Source organism: Lagenorhynchus albirostris, chromosome 11 (assembly GCF_949774975.1).
Source record: "Lagenorhynchus albirostris chromosome 11, mLagAlb1.1, whole genome shotgun sequence".
Taxonomy (NCBI): Eukaryota; Metazoa; Chordata; class Mammalia; order Artiodactyla; family Delphinidae; genus Lagenorhynchus; species Lagenorhynchus albirostris.
The window spans coordinates 1210953-1233300 of record NC_083105.1 but is presented as its reverse complement, the minus strand read 5'-3'; the positions used below and the strand labels follow the sequence as shown (position 1 = coordinate 1233300).

Sequence of the window (22348 nt, the reverse complement as noted above, 5' to 3'; positions counted from 1 at the left end):
CGGCCTTCCAGCCTCCCGGTCCGGCCTCCCCGCCTCGACAGCCCGGCCTCCCCTTCGGCCGGCCTCTCTCCTTTCCGGTTCCCCGGCCTCCCCGCCGCCGCCCTGACACCGCGGCCTCCCTCGGCCCCGCCGCCCGCCGCCCGCCGCCCGCGGACAATGCGCCGCCACGGCGGCCGCCAAACATGGCGGCGGCACCAGCACCGAGAGGCCGGCGGCGGCGGCCCGCGGGAGAGGCGGGCAAGGCGGCGGCCCCGGCCCCGGCCCGTCCGGCGCACTCACCTTCGGGGCCGCGGCCGCGGGAGCCGGGCGGCGGGCGCGGGGGCCGGCGCGGCCGAGGCGGCGCTAATGGCGCCCGCGGCTCCTCCGCCAACGGCCGCGCAGGCCCGGCCCGCCGCCGCTCTGGGCGCGGGCTCCTGGCGGCGGCGGCCCGGCCCGGCTCGGCTCGGCGGCCGCAGGCTCTCGGGCGGCGGCTCGCGCGGGCGGTGGGGCCGGACGGAGGCCCGGCGCGGGGGCCCGGCCGGCGGGCGGCGGCGGCGGCGACGGCGGCGGGGACGGCGACGGGGCGCTGGCGCGGGGCTGCTCGGACGCCCGGGCCGGCTCGCTTGCTCCCCAGCGAAGCAAACAATGCGGCGAGCGCTCCGCCCGGCGCGCTGCGTGCGAAACGCGCCCCGCCCGCCGCCGCCATGACGCGCGGCCGCCGCCGGGGCCGGGGGGGAGGGGACGGGAGCGGAGGGGAGCGGAGCGGAGGGGAGGGGAGCGGAGCGGAGGGGAGGGGAGGGGAGCGGAGGGGAGCGGAGGGGGGAGGGCCTGGGGGGAGGGGCGAACGGGCAGAGGTGGGGAGGGGCGACCGGCCAGAGGGGCCACCGGCCGGGCGATGGGGCTCCGGACTCCGGGGCTGGGGGATCATCGGAGGTGGCGCGGGGTTCAAGGGAGAGGGACGCCGGGCGGGCGATGGGTTCGCCGGCACCGGGGCTGGGGGCGTCATCTAAGGGGGTGCCGGACACGGGGGCTTGGAGGCCTGAGGGGGCGCGGCGTTCAAGGGAGAGGGCAGCCGGCGCTGGGCAGAGGGGCTGGGGCGCGCCTGAGGGGGCGCGGGATTTGAGGGAGGGGTGCCGCACACCGGGTCTGGAGGCATCTGAGGGGGTGCCAGGCGGGGGAAGGGCGTGAGGGGAGGCCCCTGGGGAGGGGATGAAGAGGTGGGGCCAGAGCGGGAGAAGGGGGCACTGGATGGGTCAGGCCCAGCTGAGTGTTCGGGGGACCTGGGGGAGTGCCGGGCGTGGGGCAAAGGGAGCCCAGACCACAGCGTGGTGGAGACCTGAGTGGGCGCCCCATGGGGTCGGGCTGGGCCAGGCAGGGGATTGGGGGGAGCCTGAGGGGCCCGTGCTGGGCAGGATTATTCGCTGGTGGAGAGGAAGCGGGTGCTGGTAGGGGTGGGGGAAGCAGCGGGGCGCACTGGGGAATGGGGGCTGCAGGGCGGCCCAGCTGGCCCTCCTTCAGGAGTTACAGGCCTAGGATGGGGCCTATAGGTCCGGACCACCCGCTTGGGCTCCAGGTAGAACAGAAAGGGCCCCTGCGCAGCAGTAGTTTAGAGACCTGAGTCTTGGTCGCTGCCACTGGCTGCTTCCACTGTGGCCTTTGCTTCAACGCCAAAATTCAGAGGTTTCATGACAGTTTTCATCCCGAGATTAGTCCCGAAGGGCTTTGGGAGGAGGGAGAAACCTAGATGTTTCCTTGGTTTCCGTGAGGATTTGAGGTTAGTGCAGTGGCCGTGAAAGAGCCCAGCCCTGGGGAAAAGGAGCAGCAGGTGCCCCCCTCCCCGACAAGCAGGGGAGGCCCCTCAGTAGGAGGAACATGCCCCCCAGGCAGAGGCTGGGTCCTTCTGAGCCGGTGAGACCTTACCCTGCGTGGGCAGGCAGGGCGGGCTCCGCTGCTTAGGCTCTTCCAGCAAACGCGCTATCGAGAGCAGGCTGGCCACGTCCACCCAAGTGTCCTAGCTGGGGGCCCTTTGCTGACCAGAACTTGTGCCCCATTGCATCCAGTGTACAAGTAGGAAAGTGAAGGCTTGGAGGGTCACTCAGCCAAAGTCACCCAGTGGTCAAGTTCCTGAGCAAGGTCCCACCTCCAGACACACCCTTGAGCCAAGGTGAGGCAGGCCCAGCAGTGGGCCGCGACCACGTCTGCACCAGAGGCAGGAGCCGCAAGTATGTCCTCCGCTCTTCCAGATGTCTGCTATCTGAGTCAGTGGAGAGCAAGCACACGGGGCCTACACCCTTCTCCACCCCAGGCAAGGCAGATGCAAACCAGGAAGCTGGAGGCCGTGTTGTGAAAGAAGAGAGACAGGAAACAGGAGAGAGGCAGAGAGGATGGCTTCTCCACCAACCGAAGTGACGCCCAGGAGGAGTGAAGGCATGTCATAGTGGCCTTCTGGAATTCCAAGGATGAAGAGACTAGCCTAGAAACCATCAGAGAGGGACTTCTCTGGTGGTCCAGTGGGTAAGACTCTGCGCTGCCATGCAGGGGGCCAGGGTTTAGTCCCACATGCATGCTGCAACTGGAAAAAAAAAAAAAGATCCTACACGCTGCAACTAAGACCTGGTGCAGCCAAATAAATGAATAAATTTTTTAATTAAAAAAATTAAATTGGAAAGAAGAATAAAGTTATTTTCTAAAAACCCTTCAGAGAGGAAGGATCTTCTTTAATCAGACTGAACCTGATTGTCAGTTGGCAAAGGGGTGAAACTGTCAAAATCCTAAGAGAATTTTTTTTTTTTTGGCTGTGTTGGGTCTTCATTGCTGCGCTGGCTTTCTCGAGTTTCGGTGAGCGGGGGCTACTCTTCGTTGCAGTGCACGGGCTTCTAATTGCAGTGACTTCTCTTGTTGCGGAGCACGGGCTCTAGGCACATGGGCTTCAGTAGTTGTGGCACGTGGACTCAGTAGTTGTGGCTTGTGGGCTCTAGAGTGCAGGCTCAGTAGTTGTGGCTTACAGGCTTAGTTGCTCTGCTGCATGTGGGATCTTCCCAGACCAGGGCTCGAACCCATGTCCCCTGCATTGGCAGGTGGATTCCTAACCACTGCGCCACCAGGGAAGCCCATCCTGAAAGAATTGAACCTACAATTCCATACACAGTGAAACTAGCATTCAAGTGAGACAACAAAATAAAGGTGTCTTCACAACCTGAAAACACCCACACACTAAGTCTCAAAGAGGACTGAAAGACATTCCCAAGCAAAATGAGACGCGAACCCAAGAGAAAGACCTGGACGCCAACAAAGAAACTAGCTTAGACTGCTCAAAGAAAGTCAAATAACAACTTGAGAGAAAATCCCGCATGAGCTCAACATGGCGTATGGCAAGGGGAAGGAGGAGCAGGAAGGAAAGGCGCACGGAAGTTCTTGTATAGCTAGAGGATTTTAGAATCGATAGAAAAGAAGTCTGAAATACCCAAGTTTCCATGAGAAAAATGGAAACAGAATTTACAGATTTCAAAACAGCTGGGAGAAAACTGAAATGAAGAAAAATTGACAGTACCAACAAAAAGCAGAAAAGAGAGAAAGAAAAATACATGATAAATGAAGAACACAGCATGAGGTGACGAGTAAATTCAAACGTTTGAGTAATCAGAGACATGATGGAATTAAAAATTCATCTATTAAAAGCAGAGACTCGGGCTTCCTTGGTGACGCAGTGGTTGAGAGTCCGCCTGCCGATGCAGGGGACGTGGGTTCGTGCCCCGGTCTGGGAAGATCCCACATGCCGCAGAGCGGCTGGGCCCGTGAGCCATGGCCACTGAGCCTGTGCTTCCTGAGCCTGTGCTCTGCAACAGGAGAGGCCACAACAGTGAGAGGCCCACGTACCACAAAAAAGAAAAAAAAAAGACAGAGACTCTCTAATTAGAATGTAAATACTGTTAAATACGAGAAACACACCTAAAACTGTGGATGGAAAGTATGTGTCATACAACTTATGTTCCTCAGAAGACCATAAAGAGAATGAAGAACCAAAAGCTAGGAAGTATTTGCAACACATACACCTTGCAAATGATTAGTATCCAGGATATATAAAGAACCCTTCCAAATCCATTGGAAAAAGACAAACACGCCAAAAGAATGATGGACAAATCCTGTAATCAGTCTCCTTGCAGAGAAGAACATGGAAAGGGCCAATAACCTCACTAGCAGTTTTGGAAATGCAAACTAAAACCACACTGAATGAGCACAACCGTTAAAGTTGGACACATACCCTGCTAGCCAGAGCATCAGGTGGTACAATTATCTTGTAAACAATATGGCATTCTCCAAAGAAATCGGGTGTGTGCATCAGTTAGCTGTTGCTGCATAACAAACCACCCCCCAAACTTTGTAGCTCGAAACCACAACAATCGCTTCTTTCACTCATGGATCTGCTATTTGGGGAAGATTCAGCAGCACAGCTGGTCTACTCCACGCTGCAACCGCTGGGGCATCTCCACTGGGGGCTGGACAGGCCACATCCAAGATGGTGCACCCACGTGGCTGGCAAGCTGGTTCAGGCTGTGGGCTAAGGGCCTGGGGGACGTCCTCGAGGGAGGGTGGCCAGGTTCCAAGAGCAAGAGTCCCAAGAGAACCAGGTGGGCCCAGTATGACATTTTGTATCACAGCCTCAGACATCATGTAGCATCACTTGTGCACAAACCTGTCCAGATTCAGTAGCTAAGGGGACAACACCCCCTAGTTCCTGTGGAAAGAAGTGTCAGAGTCACATTTTAAGAGGAGCACGTGGCAGGGAGAAGTGACTGTGGCCGTTTGGGAAAATGCAAGCTGCCTCGATGTGCACACCTGTTCCCAGCTCTAGGGCTAAGTCAACATACATTCCTAGGTACATCCTCTGCCTACTGCATGCCAGAGAGACCTGCACTGACCCATCAGACCTGTCAACATTCAAAGCAGCGCTGTCTTTAATAGCAAAACCACTGCGGGGGAACCCTTAAGTGTATGTGGACAATAAAATGAATAAAGCGAGATACGTCTACACAATGGACTAGCACGCAGCGATAGAAATGAATGAATTGCACCACTTGGATCCACGTGGCTGAATCTCAGACGCGTGATGCTGAACAGGAGAAATATAATGTCATAATGATAATACAAAGTGTGATTCCCTTTGCACTCAGCAGAGAGAGCTCGGAGTGCGTAAGTGTGTGCACACGCAAACACACACCTGTATCTTTTCCGATATCTATAAACAAGCCTTGAGCTCATACTGATAGCTTCAATTCTAACATGACAGATCTCATTCTGTCCTTCCCCCTTTCTATGTTTATAACTCAACAGGGAGAAGCCTCTATGCTTTCACCTGGTAGCTCCAGCCCGATTGTCTGTCGGGCTATAGCAGCCAGACAGTTGGCCGCAGACGCGTCAAGCAGACGCGTCAAGCAACGTGGCCCTCAGTTAGATGCATCAGCCCAGAGCTCAGCTCTGGGGACGTCCCTGCCTCCTCTGGCTCCGTAGCCCTCCCACCCCCACCCCATTATATCTGCAGCAAAAAGCTTGGGCCCGACAAAGGCAAGGACACAGGTATTGGTGCTTTTTCATACGTTTCTATTTTCTGGCAGAAGTAAGATAAAATCCTTCTTCTTTCTTCTGTCTCTAACCTTACATTTAGTAGACTGTGCTTTTGCAAACAAATGAAACTTTTTTTTTTTTGCAGTTCTGTTATTTATTTATTTATTTTTGGCTGTGTTGGGTCTTCGTTTCTGTGCGAGGGCTTTCTCTTGTTGCGGCAAGTGGGGGCCACTCATCATTGTGGTGCGCGGGCCTCTCACTATCGCGGCTTCTCTTGTTGCGGAGCACAGGCTCCAGACACGCAGGCTCAGTAATTGGGGCTCACGGGCCTAGTTGCTCCACGGCAGGTGGGATCTTCCCAGACCAGGGCTCAAACCCGTGTCCCCCGCATTGGCAGGCAGATTGTCAACCACTGCGCCACCAGGGAAGCCCAAATGAAACATTTTTTAAATGGTACTTTCTTACTTCGGAATTCAGGAAAAATCGTTTTTACTGACTATTCAATTTTAATAGAAACCTAGTTATTTGCATAGGTTCAATAGAAATCAGTCCTCTTTTTTACCAGTATATAATTAGACAAAATGATTGTGCCGCTGTGGCCTTAAGCGGGTGTCATATTTGAGAGCACGTCTCCTGTGATTCAGGGTGACACACCCACCTTCGGAGCAAGGATCGTAACCTCTGCATTGACCCGGTGCCCACAGACCCACACCAGTGCCCGAACGATGTTGTATCAGGTCTCAGCTTCACAAGTGGTCAGGCAGACAGGAACTGTGGCAGACACCTAGGTCCTTGTGAAAAGAGAAACTCACCTACACGCACAGGTGCTGCAGGCAAGAGCAACGTGAACCTCAGACATGCGAGCGGCTCAGCGGTACATTCCTCATGGTGACGTCTCCAGACAGAAGTGGATTTTGCGGCCTTGGTCCTTGGGAAACCCCACGTGGCTTACTTGTACCGGCCCAACAAGGAGGCTCAGACGTGCTAATTGCCACTTCTTTCAGCACCTGTGTAGATGAATCAGGTCCAAACACAGTAAGACCAGCTTTCTGTGAAGAACAACCTTCGTCCCAAGGTGTGTCTGTGGGGGGGGACTCATAAAAATTTTCCAAAACGTGAATGGGTAAGAGGATGGCGGTGGGTCCTTTCGGTGGGAGGCTGAGTGTGGTCCAGCAGACCCACTTTTTGATTCTCTAGGGTGTGCATCTGTTTTACTGCCTACTTACTATTGATTATGATTTTTAATAACACGGTAAGGGTAGATTTTAACTTGTAGAAAATGGATGGCTAGGCAATGTGATTCTTGTCTGATAGCAATGCAAATGAACTTTGCCCAGCGGTAAGTGACAAAAATTATCTCTGTAGAAAAGATTAGTTGGAAGAGGTTGCAGTTTTACGGCCCTGTAGAACATTAACCAGCTTTTAATCTACATTGGTGAACTTACTCAAGCAAGCTTTTCTTCAGCCACTACGAATCCTTCCCTCTCCCCAGTGTTTTCAACCAGCCTCACCATTACGCTGGTTTCCTCGTTAATGATTTCAATAAACCTTGGACACATCCTCACTTTAGAGCCGTAGAGCCATATTTTTAACTTTTGAAAATCATGCTTTGGCAGCTCCTGCATCTCGCTGCCTCCTCAGCATCTCTGCTGTGATGGCTGACGGACATCCCAAACTTAACATGCCTGATGCTCAGCTCTTGGCCCCCATCCCCGAACTGCCCCCCTGTTGTCTTCCCCATCTGTTACGGGTTGAATTGTGTCCCCCCCAAAAAAAGACAGGTTGGCATCCTAATCCCCGGTTCCTGTGAACGTGACCCTACTTGGAAATAGAGTCCCTGCAGGTGAGCAGGTTAAGAACTCACTGGGGTGGGCCCTGACCCAATGGCTGGTGTCCCTATAAGTAGAGAGAACTTCGGACACAGGCTCCAGGGAGAAGGCCATGTGACAAACAGAGGCAGAGGCTGGAGGGACGCAGCTGCCAGCCCAGGAACGCCAAGAGTGACAGCCACCAGAGCCAGAAGAGGCAGGAAGGATGCTCCCCGACAGGCTTCAGGGAGAGGCAGCCCTGCCGACACCTTGATCTCAGACATCCAGCCCCCAGGACTGGGAGACAACGCGCCTCTGGGGTTGAAGCCGCCAGGTCTGTGGCGCTTTGTCACGGCTCCCAGGGTACTAATCCACCTTCTCAGCTAATGGTGATGCCATGCTTCCTGAGTGAGAGGCAGTCCTACTGTTCACATCTGATCCATCGGCAAAGCCTGATAGCTCCCCCTTCAAAACATGTCCAGAACCAGTCCTCTGTCACCACCTCCTGTTACTACCCCAGGGCCAATCACTGTCATCCCTCACCTAGATTATCTAGGTGTCCAGACTGGTCTGTCTGCTTCCCCCTGGCATCTCTGTAGCTTTTCTCTGCAGAGCAACCCACGTGATACTATCACTCCTGTGCTTGGAATCTCCCAATGGCTCCCCATCTCTCTCAGAATAAAAGCCAAAGTCCTCAACTCAATAACCCAAAAATAACCAAATTAAAGAATGGGCAAAGGACTTGAATAAACACTTCTCCAAAGAAGACATACAGATGGCCAATAAGCACGGGGAAAGGTGCCCGACATTATCAGCCATCGTGGAAATGCAAATCAAAACCACAGTGAGGTATCACCTCACACCCTCTAGGATGCCTACAATCAAAAAGTCAGGGGAATTCCCTGGCGGCCCAGTGGTTAGGACTCCAATGCTGGGGTGTGGGTTCGATCCCTGCTCAGGGAACTAGGATCTTGCAAGGCAAGTGGTGCAGCCAAAAAAAGTCAGATAATAACAAGTATTGGTGAGCATGTAGAGAAACTGGAACTTTCTTGCATTGCTGGTGAGAATGAAAAATGGTATAGCTGCCTCAGAAAACAGTTGAACAGTCCCTCAAAATGCAAACCACGTGACCCAGCAATTCCACTCCTAGATATGTGCCCAAGAGAAAGGAAAACACACGTCCACACAGAACTTGTACATGAACATTCATAGCAGTATTGCTCATAATAGCCAAGAGGTGAAAACAAACCAAATGTCCATCGACTGATCAATGGATAAATAAAATGTGGTCTGTTCATAAATGGAATATTATTTGGCAATAAAAAGAAATGAAGTACTGAAATGTGCTACCACAGGGATGAATCTTGAAAAACGTCCTGCCAAGTAAAGAAGACAAAGGTCACATATCATATGATGCCATTTATATGAAATGCCCAAAGCAGGAAAATCCATGGAGACAGAAAGCAGGTTAGTGGTTGCCAGGGCCTGGGGCAGCGGGAGGGAATGGGGAGTGACTGCAAGTGGGTGTGGGCTTTCATCCTGGGACAGCAGGAGGGAACGCGGAGTGACTGCAAGTGGGTGTGGGGTTTCATCCTGGGGCAGCGGGAGGGAATGCGGAGTGACTGCAAATGGGTGTGGGGTTTCTTGGGGGATGAGGAAAATGTTCTAAAATTGACTGTGGTAAGAGTTGCACAACCCTGTGCATATACTAAAAACTATTGAATTTTAGTTTTTGTTTGTTTGTTTGTTTTTTTGGCCACACCACATGGCTTGTGGCATCTTAGTTCCTTGACCAGGGATTAAACCCAGGCCACAGCAGGGAAAGCGCTGAGTCCTAGAAACTGGACCACCAGGGTCCCTTGAATTGTACATTTTAAATGAGTGTACTGTAGGGTATGTGAATTATATCTCATTAAATCTGTTTTTAAAATACATTGAATAAATAATTACATAAATTAAAAAATTAAAGATAACACCAGAGAGTAGATAATTTAGACTCATCTCTTCCTGCTCCTCCAATTAAATATAACTTTAAAAACAGGGAAATAATACAAGAGACCAATCATAGACCTCTGGTAGGAAAAGAAAGGTAGGCTGGCTGAAGACCTCGGATTGAGGAAAAACACTGCAGCCCGGAGTCTCCCATCCCCCCACCCCCCAGGAGTATAAGGCTGCCCAGGTCCAGCAACTCCTGGCCAACCAGTGGCTGAAAGCAGCCCAGGCCCAGTGTCTCCCCACCCTCCCACCCAGCAGCTAGGAGAAGTCCATCTATCCTCCCATGGGGAAGTCAACGGAGATGGAGCAGGAGCCCTGGAGGTACCAGGTCTCAGAAGCACCTCCATCCCATGGGTGCAGCCTCTCCCACTCCTCACCCACCGGCTCTAGGCAGCCTGGAGAATCTCTGTTCCCACAGGCAGCACCAGCTGAATTAAGTGGAAGCTCCAGTGGCACAGATGAACAGAACATACCAGAACAGAAATGCAAGGGCTCTGAAAACTAAATTATCATTGGAACCACAACCCACAAAAGGAGGCCAGGATGTGCTGCACCTGAACACAAGCAGGATGACTGCCTGCTAAGATAGAATGTTTCAATAGGACCCAGAGGCTCCCAACATAATTTCCAAACTGTTTAGATTACAATTTGGAAACCACTTGTCAAACCAAGAATTTAAATGAGAGGAAAAACCATCAACAGATGCCAACGGTGAGATGAATCAGACACTGGAATCATCTGACAGAGATTGTAAAGCAGCCACCACAAAAATGTCTCAACAGCCAGTTACAAATTGTCTTGAAACAGCAGAAAAATAGAAAATCTTAGTGCATAGAAACAAGTTATTAAAAAAACAAATGGAAATTATAGAACTGAAAAATACACCAACATTTAAAACTCAATGAATGGGCTCAATAACACAGTGAACATGACAGAAGAAAGAGTCCATGAACTAGAGGACAGAAGAGTAGAAATTACCCAGTCCGAACAACCAAAAGAAAGTAGACTGAAGGAAACAAATAAACAAACAAAGCTTCAGGGACCTGTGGGAGTATAAAAAAAAATAAAATAAATCTAACGTTTGTGGAATTGGATCCCAGAAGGAGAGGAGTAAGAGCAGCAGGCTGAAAAAAATATTTGAAGAACTTATGGCAGAAACTTCCCAAATTTATAGAATAGATAACCAACAAGGACCTACTGTAGAGCACAGGGAACTGTACTCAATATTCTGTAATAACCTATAATGGAAAAGAATCTGAAAATATATATATATATGTATGTACAACTGAATCACTTTGCTAACACAACATTGAAAATCAACTATACTTCAATTTAAAAAAAAAAGAAACTTTCCAAATTTAGCAAAAGACATAAACCTACACATTCAAGAAATTGAGTGAACCCCAAATTAGATAAATCCAAAGAAATCTATACCACACACATGATTAAACTTCTAAAAACCAGTGACCAAAAAAAAAAAAACCTCTTGAAAGCAGACAGAAAGAAATAACACATTGCCTATAAGGGAAAAACAATTGGAATAACATTGGATTTTTTATCAGAAACCACAGAGGCCAGGAGGAAGTGGCACATTTTTCAAAGCTGAAAGGAAAGGACTGTCAACCGTGAATTGTATATCTAGTGAAAATATGCTTCAAGTATGAAGGGGAGGGAATTCCCTGGTGGTCAAGTGGTTAGGGCTCTGTGCTTTCACTGCTGAGGGCACAGGTTCAATCCCTGGTCCGGGAACTGGGATCCCACAAGCCACACGGCACGGCCAAAAAAAAAAAAAAAAAAAAAAAAATGAAGGGGAAATGAAAACATCCACAGACAAAGAAAACTAAAAGAATTTGTCACTAGCAGAGCTGCCCTTAAAGAGTGGCTAAAGGAAGTCCTTCAAACAGAAAAGAAATGATAACAGAAGGCTCAGAGCTTCAGAAAGGAAAGAAAAACAATGGAATGGGTAAGATAGAGGTAAATATAATAATTACCCTTCTCATCACCAGTTTCTTATGTATGTTGGGTGACTGAAGTAAAACTTGTAACACTGTCTGATGTGGTGTTAAATGTATGTGTAAGAAATATTTTAGACAGTTATATTTTGTAAATGGGGATGGTAAAGGGAGTTAAATGGAAGTAAGGTTTCTACACGTCACTCAAAGTGCTAAAATTATATCAATAGACTCTGATACCTTAGGTATGTATAGTGTAATACCCAGAGAGTCATTGGGAAAACTATACAAAATGTTATACTCAAAAACACTATGAAAAATCAAAATGGAATTCTAAACAATGTTCAGTATCCCATAAGAAGGCAAGAAAAGAGAAAGAAAGGAATGATTAAGAGAGGAAACAAACAGAAAACAAATAATAGAAGGGCAGACTTGAGCCCTTATATATCAAAATTGTAAATGTAAATGCTCTAAATACACTGAACAAAACACACAGATTATTAGAATGAATTAATAAAAAATCACAACCCAACTATATGCCGTCTACAGATGGCAAACATAATGACATACGTAGGGTAAAAATGAAAGAATGAAGAAATATTTATAATTCAAATATTAGCCAAAAATGTAGGAATGGCCATAGTGTATTATTTTTTACATATTATTATACACATTATGTATTATTTATTATACATTAAAATCAGATAAAGTAGATTACAAAGCAAAGAAAATTACTAGGAACAAAGAGGAACATTACATAATGATAAAAGGATCAATCCAGTTGGAAGACATAATGATCTTAGTTATTTGTGCACCAAACAACAGAGTTAAAAATATATAAAGCAAAAAATGATAGAGCTGAAAGAAGAAATAGACAAATCTAAAATTACAGTTAGGGATTTCCACATCCCACTCTCAGCAACTCATAGAACTTCTAGACGGAAAGTCAACAAAGATCTGGAAGAACACGACACCATCATCGAGCAACAGGATCTAAATGACATTTACAGAACATTCCACCAAACAACAGGAGAATGGACATCGTTTTCAAGCACGCATGGAGACCGTATCCTGGGTCATAGAACAAACTTCAACAAATTTAAAAGGATTGAAATCATATAGAACATGTTCTCTGATCATAATAGAATCAAACTAGAAGTCAATAGCAGAATACCACAGGAAAATATCCAAATACTTAGAAACAAAACTAAATAAACTTCTAAATAATCCATGGGTCAAAGAGCATTGTTCAAGGAGATTTTAAAAATATTGAACTGAATAAAACAGAAATACACTATATAAAAATTTCTGGGACACAACTAAAACAGTGCTGAGAGGGAAATCTGTAGCACTAAATACATATTTGAGGAATGAGGGAAAGTCTCAAATCAATAATCTGAGCTTCCACCTAAGAACCTACGCTTGCACACACCAAAAAGAGCAAAATAAGCGTAAAGCAAGCAGAAGGAAGAAAATAACTAAATAAGAGTGGAAATCAGGACTTCCCTGGTGGTGCAGTGGATAGGACTCCATGCTCCCAATGCAGGGGGCCTGGATTCGATTCTTGGTCTGGGAACTAGATACCACATGCGTGCCGCAACTAGGAGTTCACATGCTGCAACTAAGGAGCCCACGTGCTGCAACCAAGACCTGGCGCAACCTAATTAGTTAATTAATTAATTTTTTTTTAAAAAAGTAGAAATCAATGGAATTGAAAACTGAAAAACGAGAGAAAAATATTTTTTTTAAAAAGCTGGTTCTTTGAAAATATCAATAAAATTGTCAAATCTCAATCAAGAGTGACAAAGAAGTAAAAAAAAGGGAAGACAAATTACCAATATCAAGAATGAAATAGGAAGGACTTCCCTGGTGGTCCAGCGTTTAAAACTCCACGCTCCCAACGCAGGGGGCGTGGGTTCGATCCCTGGTCGGAGAACTAAGATCCCACATGCCACACAGCGTGGCCAAAAAAAAAAAAAAAAGGTATGAAACAGGAGATATCACACCAGACCCTACAGATGTACAGTAACAAGAGAGATGTGATGGTTAATTTTATGTGTCAACTTGGCTGGGCCACAGGGCCCAGATATTTGGTCAAACATTATTCTGGAGGTTACTGTGAGGGTGTTTTTGGATGAGATTTAAATTCAGATCAGTAGATTCTGAGTAAAGCAGATGGCCCCCATAATGTAGGTGGGCCTCATCCAATCAGTAGAAGACCTGACTAGAACAAAAGGCCGCCCCATGCAAGAGGGACTTCTTCAGGACGCCAACTGCCTTCTGATTTCATCTGCAACATCAGCTTTTCCTGGTTCTATGGTGGACTACCTTTGGACTTGAACTTTAACTCCTTCTTCAGTCTCCAGCCTCCCTCATCAGATGTTGGGCTCACCAAGCCTCTGCAATCTCATGAGCCAGTTGCTTAAAATAAATAAATACACACACACACACACACACACACACACACACACACATCCTATCGGTTCTGTTTCTCTGGAGAATGCTCATACAAAGAAGAAGAAAAAAAGAAAGACAAATTAACAATGTCACTGAAGGAAGGATAGCCTTTGCAACAAACTGTGCTGGAGCAATTCGACATGCATAGGCAGGGAGGAAGAGGGGCCGGGGTGGGAAGGAGAGGAGGGGAGGAAGAGGGGAAGGAAACCCAAGGGTTTCACAACTTATACAAAACTCAAAATGAATCATGAACTTTAATGTAAAGTTATAAAACATTTAGGGAAAAATGTAGGAGAAAATCTTTGGGATCTCGGGCCAGGCAAAAAGTTCTTAACTTGACACCAAAGGCAAAAGACGTAAATGAAAATATTGATAAAGTAGATCTCACAGAAATTTAACACTTGCTCTGTGAAAACCCTGTTAGGAGGAAAAGACAATCTGCAGACTGAGAAAAAAATATTTGCAAGCTGCCTACCTGACAAAGGACTAGGATATAGAATGCATAAAAAGTCTAAAAACTCAGCAGTAAAAAAATAAGTAATCCAACTTTAAAAATCAGCAAGAGATATGAAGAGACATTTCAAGGGAGAACATATACAGATGTCAGTTAAGCATATGCAGGGATTCCCTGGCGGTCCAGTGGTTAGGACGCCACGCTGCCACTGCATGGGGCACGGGTTCAGTCCCTGGTCGGGGAACTAAGATCCCGCATGTCGCATTAGCCTCTAAAACACGATGAGATATCACACCTATTACAATGACAAAGCAAAAAGTTATGACACAAGTGATGCTGGCAAGGATGTAGAGAAACGGGATCACTGATACATGCTAGTAGGGATGTGAAAAGGTAGAGCTTGCAGTTTCCTCAGGAAGTAAACATGCAACTACCATATGACCCAGTTGTTGCCCTCTGGGCACCTATCCCAGAGAAACGAAGACTTCTGTTCTCACCAAAACCTGTGCACAAATGTTCATAGAATCTTTATTTGTACTAGACCAAAACTGGAATCAACCCAGATGTCCTCCAGCAGGGGATGGCTGAACCAACGGTGGTCCATCCACACCACGGAACACTACTCAACGGCTTGAACAAAGGGTGATCCATCCACATCACAGCACACTACGGAGCATCGCAAAGGGACGGGTACTGACACTCACACGACGCGGATGAGTCTCCGGGGAATTATGCTGAGCAAAGTAGCCAATCCCAAAAGGTTACTTACTATCTGATTCCATCTATGGAACACTAAAATGACACAGTTTTAGGAAGGGAGGACACGTTAGTGGTTGCCAGGGATTAGTGACAAGGCCAGGCAGGAGGGAGGTGGGTGTGGTTATAAAAGGACAAAATAACAATCCTTGTTGGAACTCTTCAGTATCCTGATTGAGATTTCACAAACCAACCTGGCTGATAAAATTGTACAGAATTTAATACACACACACACATACAAGTAAAACTAGGGAAACTGGAATAATATCAGTGGATTGTATCAGCACCACTCTCCTGGGTGTTAGCTGCCACTGGGGAAACCTGGCTAAGGTGTCCAAGGGTTCCTTTGTACTATTTGTGAGAATTGCATGTGAACCTCTAATTATCTCTGTAAAATTTTCAATTAAAAAAAATCCTAGGGCTCCCCTGGTGGCACAGTGGTTAAGGGTCTGCCTGCCGATGCAGGGGACGTGGGTTCGTGCCCCGGTCCGGGGAGATCCCACATGCCAAGGAGCGGCTGGGCCCGTGAGCCATGGCCGCTGAGCCTGCGCATCTGGAGCCTGTGCTCCGCAACGGGAGAGGCCACAACAGTGAGAGGCCCGCGTACCGAAAAAAAAAAAAATCCTATTGTTAGTAATGTTTTCTGAAGAAATAACCAACAGGCAAAGAGCATAAGAGCATCGTGCTCCTCTGAGAACTGTTGATGCCGGGGTACAGGGCACAGCTGGCATCCTCCCGCAGAGTCGTGTGCTCGCCGTTAAAAATTACCCCATGCGTGGCCATAATCAGTGTGTCTACGTGTAAGGAGCTATTTTGTTAAGCAAAAACAGTAGCCTCAAAAAGAGAGTATAGTAAAATCTTTTTTTTTTTTTAATCAACAGCCTTGTATATAAAACCTGGGCAAGATATAGTCTAGTTGTTTTCAAAGTTATCTTGTCGGGGGTATGATCATAGTTAGTTCTCCAGTTTGCTTTATTTTGGTGTTGGCGGGACTGTTAATAGGGGACAGCATTCCTATTATGATTAGGCTTGATAGATGAAATACAGTATACCTGGTTACTTTTTTTTTTTTTTTTTTTTTGGCTGCGTTGGGTCTTTGTTGCTGCGTGCGGGCTTTCTCTAGTTGCGGCGAGCGGGAGCTACTCTTCGTTGCCGTGCGCGGGCTTCTCATTGTGGTGGCTTCTCTTGTTGTGGAGCACAGGCTCTAGGTGCGCGAGTTCAGTAGTTGTGGCTTGCGGGCTCTAGAGCGCAGGCTCAGTAGTTGTGGCGCACGGGCTTAGTTGCTCCGTGGCATGTGGGATCTTCCCGGAGCAGGGCTTGGACCCGTGTACCCTGCCTGCATTGGCAGGCGGATTCTCAACCACTGAGCCACCAGGGAAGTCCCCTGGTTACATTTTTAAATCAAGACAAACAACAGTTTTTTAGTATGAGGATGTCCCAGGCAATACTTGCACTTCTATCTGCTAATTCTGCCACTCCTAGTTACGATCATAAACTCTGAGTCATTTCCATCTTGGAAAATAAAACACAACTAGCCATCACGGACTGGTGGCCTCCATGCCTGACGTCTGGGGGCCAGGGTGTGAGGCTGCCTGAACCCTCTGCCCCAGTCAGGGCCTGCTCCCACCTGGGCATCCCCTTCCCAAGCCCTGAGTCCCATGTGCTCTCCCCAAGGACGCCTCCTGGGATCCCCTCGGCTCTCTCCAGCAGCCTCTCTCCCACGAGGTCATCCTGTCTCCATCTCTTGCCCTCCCTGGACCCCAGGGCCCTTGGTCCTCAAGTCCTTCAAGCCCCTCCTTGATCTGGCCCCTTCCTACCCGGCTCACCGCCCCACCATTCACACGGATGTCTTCCCTGCCCCAGGGCCTTTGCACCTGAGCACTCTGCACGCGCCCTCCAGCACCCCATCCCAGCCACACTGCCCCTCTTTCCCCACTGGTGGCACTTCTGCTGTTATGTTTCCCTGCCGCCTCCCCTCAAAAAGGTAAGTGAAGCTCTGTTCCCACGCACTCCTGTCCCACCGGGGGTCATCACCACTTGCTAGGCATCCCACCTGCAACTTCTCTCCACATCAGTGCCTTACTGAACCCTGCCACTTCCTCCCTAACGCCCTCTGGAGTGCCCCCTGCAGGGACTATGGTCCGCACCTCACTGCCACCCCAGTCCTTCAAGTCCCCTCCTCTGCACCCCAGGAAGGGGCCAAACTCCAGCTGAGCACCCCGGGATCTGTCCCACCGCCACTCCCGCGTCCTCACCTTCTGAGCCGGCTGGGTGGTTCCACCCTTGGGCCCCGACCTGGGCGGGCTCTCCCCATCCTCTGAGAGGGGGCACCGGTCTGGAGGAGCAGGACACCTGGCAGATGCGGCTCTCCCCCCCCACCTCTCACTGTCCTCCTCTGCCCCATCCAGAGGTGGTGGCACTACCATCATTCCCACTTCTCAGGTGGGGGAGCGGGGCCCCCAGAGATCCTGGCTGCAGGGTCGACCGGGGGCCCGGTGGGGGGCCCGTCACGCCATCAGTAAGGGCTCGGGGTCACTGTTCCTTGCATACCTACCCTGCGCCGGGGGGCCCTGGATCGCCTGTTTCCGGTCTTCACTCCCCAAGCTGGCAGCACCATGACATCAACAGCACCTCCTGCGTGGAGACAAGGACCATCTGGTGCCGCCGTGAGGTCCCAGGGCCGGAGGAGTTAAGTGCAGGCCCTGCAGCTCCTTAGCCCCAAGGGAGGAAGGCCACGCCCGGCCCTGCGCTCCCTCCGCCCCAGAGAAAAGCCACCGGGACACGTCACACGTCTACTGCAAGGGCTGGAGCTCTCCTGCCTCCCACAGCACAGCACGAAGTGATGATGAAACCAGCTCAACAGTGGAAGCCGCAGAGGCACTTCCTCTCTGCTGGGCCTGGGGGCCTGGAGCCCCACTCTAGGCCCCGCCCGCCCCAGGAGGCCGGAGGGGTGCTGAGGTGACACCTGGATGCAGGGGTACCTGCGTGGGGATGGCACGGAGCCTGGCCCCCTCCCCGGCTCTCCGGCTGGCTTACTGGGGTGTGGAGCCTGGAGCAGGGTGGGAGCGAGGCCATGGGAAGGCAGGTGGGCCGGTGGGCGGGCAGGAGTGAGTCTGTGGCCTTGGGGTCCTCCCTCCCATCCCCTCAGTCCCTCCCGTAGCCCGGACCCAAGCCTAGGGGGGCTCACTCTGCCCCCGTCCCTCTTCCACCCCGCCCCCCCACTCCAACCTTGCAGCCCTCCAAACCCTGAGGGCATCATCCCAACTGGACTGGGCAGCCACAGAGCACCCAGGGAAAACTTCTCCTCCCCAACCCAGGCTGCCCAAGGTCCCCTTGGGCTCCAACACCCCCGCACCCTTCCTTCCAACCTGCCAATGCCCCAGTTCCTGGGAGGCCTAGGGGAGGGCAAGCCTGGCCTTGAAGGGCCCGCCCCCAGGTGAGGAGCTGGGGTCAGTGTTGCAGAATGACTCAGGGGTTCCGTTCAGAAGAGCCTTGTGGAGGGCCCCCCAGGGGACCCCGCTGATGCCTGCGTGGCACGGGTGGTCCTTGCAGGGGTTCCCAAGCCCCTGCCCACCTGGACCCAGAGTCACACCCGAGACCGCGGATGAACTCGCGAGCTCACCCGTGGCTGGGGCTGTTCTGTTCCCGCTGCCCCGATTCCACACCAACTTCAGGGAGACGCCTCGGAACCTCCCCCTGGGGCCCCAGCACGGCGCCCCAGACCTCGTATGAACCAGCTCTGCCCCTGCCAGCTCTGTGACCTCGGGGAAGCCCTCACTCCCCTCCAGCTCGGGGTCCTCTTCCCCGACGTGAGCAATGACACTGCCTTCTGTGTGGGGTTGGGGGTCCCACGGACAACGGGGGCAACGTGGTAGGTGCTTGGCATCCTGGAGCCCCCTCCTGCAGCCTAATGGCTTCCCTTCCACCTGGACCCACCTGGGGTGTTCCCCACGTGGCCTGCTGGCAGAGCTGTCCCCCTCCTGCACACACAGACACACAGACACACACACACACACACACACACACACACATTCTTGCTGCCCTGAGGGAAAGGCAGGGACGTGTGCTGAGGACAACAGAGGTGGACCCCTTTCACGGTCCCGGAACCACAAAGCCCTGCACTCCAGGAGGAGGTCCATGGACTCTGAGTTCTCAGCTGCAGGGCTGCCCACTGCACCCGCAGCAGGAGACAGGCAGGTGTCCACCCCCAAACCACGGCGCTCCACAGTGCAGCTGCCCTCACTTCAGGCCTGGCCCTCAGGGCCCTAGATGCGGTCACCAGGGCCAGGGGGCCCAGCTGCTTCCACATGTGACACCATCAACCTCATGGCCCCCAAGCTGGGCTTGCAATCTCAATTCACATTTGAGAAACTTGCCCAAGGTCACGTGACGGGAAGCTGAGCATGAGGTGAACCCCCTCCAAGGACCACAGTGCGGCCCACACGGACAGAGAGCCATCAGGGCCACTGAGGGTGCTGCAGGTCAGTCCTCTGCCTCGGTGGCCTCAGTGACCTCAGAGCAGGTGGTCGGTCACTCTTTATTCCCCATGTTGCCTGAGCGTAGACTACACATCGCGCCCAGTACCAGGCAGGGCACAAACCCCTCCCTCTTTCCCGGGGCTCCAAGTCTGTGCTCAAACTCGGATAAAATCCAGGAGGTCACACTTTTGTTCAGTTTAAATTAAAAATAAGATCCAGCATCTTGGGCACACAGAAAGTGCTCATCAAGGATTTGATACATGAATGCCCCGCAGCTGCTGACAAGGCCACACGTTGTCCTGACTCACTGAAACAGTCCAGTTTATGTTGGCGCCAGTCTCATGAGCGTAGCACCCCATTTCATGCCCACGGTGCCCCATTTGGGCATTAAGTTATATGGCCACCCTGGGTTCAGAACAAAAATCCTTCCTAGGTGAGGTCAGAGCAGGCCACACCTGACCGAACTGCAGGATGTGAAAGGTACATGTGGCTGAAGGACAGAGGGTGGGCCTGGTGAGTCCCTCGGGGAAGAGCTGTCGCCATTCTGCCAGGAGAATCTTTTATGTCCACATCAGATCAGTGCCGGGCAATGGTGGGGACTCAACCAACCCATCCCGCCAAGACTCAGGGGGTGTTCCCTCTTCTCAGCGCTGGGCATCGTACATCGCACAGGAAGAGAAGGCCCTGCTCTCCTGGAGCGTTCATTCTACTCAGAGAGGCTGACCATGAACAAGTCAACGTCAGAGAAGAATGAGGCTGGGTGGGGCACTGCTTTACAGGGAAAGAGCAGGGAGAGCCCCCCGTCCCAGGACAGTGACGTGTGGGCAAAGATCTGAAGAGGTAAGGGGTGAGATGGGCAGACATCTGGGGAGGAGCATTCCAGCGGGGACACAGCCAGTGCAAAGTCCCTGAGGTGGGACCCAGAAGAGGACGGTGTGTCTGGAGCAGAGTCAACGAGGGCCGGGCAGTGCCAGGGCAGTAGGAGTCAGGCAGTGTGGGCCTGGCCACCATGGCTGTAAGAACTCTGGCTTTGACTCTGAGACAGGGACCCCCTTGAGAGAGTCAGTGGAGGAATGACCAGCGGGGGAACCAGGTAAGAGGCTGCTCGTTCATCTAGCGCAGGAGTTGGCAACTTTTTCTGTAAAGGGCTGGATAGCAAATATTGCTAGCTTTGCCAGTCATAGGGTCTCTACTGCAGCTTTTGCCTGCATGGCAAAAGCAGCTGCAGGTGGCCCGTGAATGGGTGGGCACGCCCGTGTTCCAGGAAACCTCGAGCGAGCACACCGACATTTGCATTTCACAGAATTTTCATGTCATGAAATATTATTATTTTTTCCCCCAGCCATTAAAGACTGAGAAGACATTCTTAGTCCGGAGTCTGAACCAAAACAGGTGGCGGCAGGATTTGGACGGTGACCATAGTCTGCTTCCCCCTGAGCTCTACAACAAACACCCACCACTGCCCTGGGCCAGGCAGCGCCAGCAGGCAGCGCCAGCAGTGAGAACAAAAGAGCAAAACCCTGCTGCCGCTGAGATTTGTAATAAATAAGTGAATTAGAGAGGGTGTGAGAGGTCCTAAGTTCTCCCCTGCCTGGCTCAGGCACAGAGGTCAGGTCCCTGAGGCTGGGGTACAACCAGTGGCCAAGGAGGCAGCCAGAGCTGGGAGCGGGTGGTGGTCGCGGAGGCCGCGGGAGGGTGGCGAGGCGAGCCACATTGGGGGGGTCATGGAGGCCGCGGGAGGGTGGCGAGGCGAGCCACGGAGCGGGGGGTCACGGAGGCCGCGGGAGGGTGGCGAGGGGAGAAGGGCTATGGGGAGAAGGGCCCCTTACACGCCCGACTCACCCCTCTGAACTAGTCCAATAATTGTTGAAAGACTTCCTAATCATTACATTAAGACTTAGGAAATGAACATATTTGTCTCGTTTTCATTCAAAATAAGCTGTAGTCTAAAACAGGGTGACAAAGGAGAGGCCTCTGGGCCAAAATCACTCTGCAGAATTTATTTGGTCTGCGCATAAATTTGTATTAGGAAACTATACGTGAAATGTCCGGATCTTACAAATACCGAAAGCGAGCCCGAGTTCCGTGTGTTCAGCACCTGCTGCGCTGGGCCTCCCCCGAGCGGCTGCTCGGAAGCCCCAGCCCGCCGGCCCGAGGCCCCTCCGGCGCCGGCCACTTCAGAGGAAGGGGCTCTGTTCACCCGGCCCCCACAGGGGTTAAGTTTTAATCCCTGTTCTCCGGCGAACGAGGCCGCGCATGGCAGCACCTTATCGCCTTAGACTTAAGGGCTTAAGTGCACCCAGCACGTCGCGCAGAGCCCTTCGGAGCCCCTCTGCGGGAAGGACGCGCGGCGCTGTTCCGGGGTAAGCCGAGTTCAGGGCTCCCGCACAGGTGGGCTCCCCGCCCTCTCACCTCCCGAGGCTCCGCGGCCGGCCGCTCTGGGGGTCGCGCCCCGCGCACCTGCCGGCACCTGCGCGCACCTGCAGGCAGAACCGGGCGCCCGTCACGCCGCAGCCCTCGGCGCCCCGGCACGTATGCGTCCGGTCCGCCGCCAACGGCCGAGCTACCAGCAACACCGCAGCAACCCAACCCGCCGACAACTCCAAACCCGCAGCCGCCCAGCAGGCCCGACCCGGGGGCGGGGCCCGGCGCACTGGAACTGCGCCTGCGCGGTCGGCCCGCACGGGCCGGGGGATGGGATTGCGCCTGCGTGGTTGACCCGCACCGGCCAGGGGGCGGGACTGCGCCTGCGCAGTCAGCAGCACGTCGGCCCCTCGAGCGGCGGGACTGCGCCTGCCCCGTCAGCACCGCCTCGGCCCCTGGAGCGGCCGGACCGGCCGGGCCCCAGGGAGGGACGGCATATGGGCACTGCGCCTGCGCGCGCTGGTCCCGCCCCCTTCCCCGCCC

The 22348-nt window shown here is 51.9% G+C and overlaps 1 protein-coding gene and 1 long non-coding RNA gene across 3 annotated transcripts in view; both read right to left on the bottom strand.

The window, feature by feature from the left end:
• The window catches only part of BRD1 (bromodomain containing 1), a 34737-nt gene extending 34394 nt beyond the window's left edge, over positions 1 to 343 (bottom strand). Inside the window, exon 1 of the mRNA XM_060166577.1 lies at positions 280 to 343. The gene's annotated coding sequence lies outside the window, so the exon portion shown is untranslated. The remainder of the gene's footprint in view (positions 1 to 279) is intronic.
• Positions 344 to 5717: 5374 nt separating this feature from the next.
• Positions 5718 to 22095, bottom strand: LOC132528875 (uncharacterized). 2 transcript variants are annotated; one of them, XR_009543324.1, is made up of 4 exons: positions 21854 to 22095; positions 17518 to 17597; positions 6354 to 6548; positions 5718 to 5953 (listed from the first exon to the last, which is right to left on the bottom strand). It is a non-coding gene; the product is annotated as an uncharacterized LOC132528875 (long non-coding RNA). The 2 variants fall into 2 exon arrangements; XR_009543323.1 differs by having other exon boundaries at positions 5718 to 6548.
• Between the last annotated feature and the right edge of the window lie 253 nt (positions 22096 to 22348).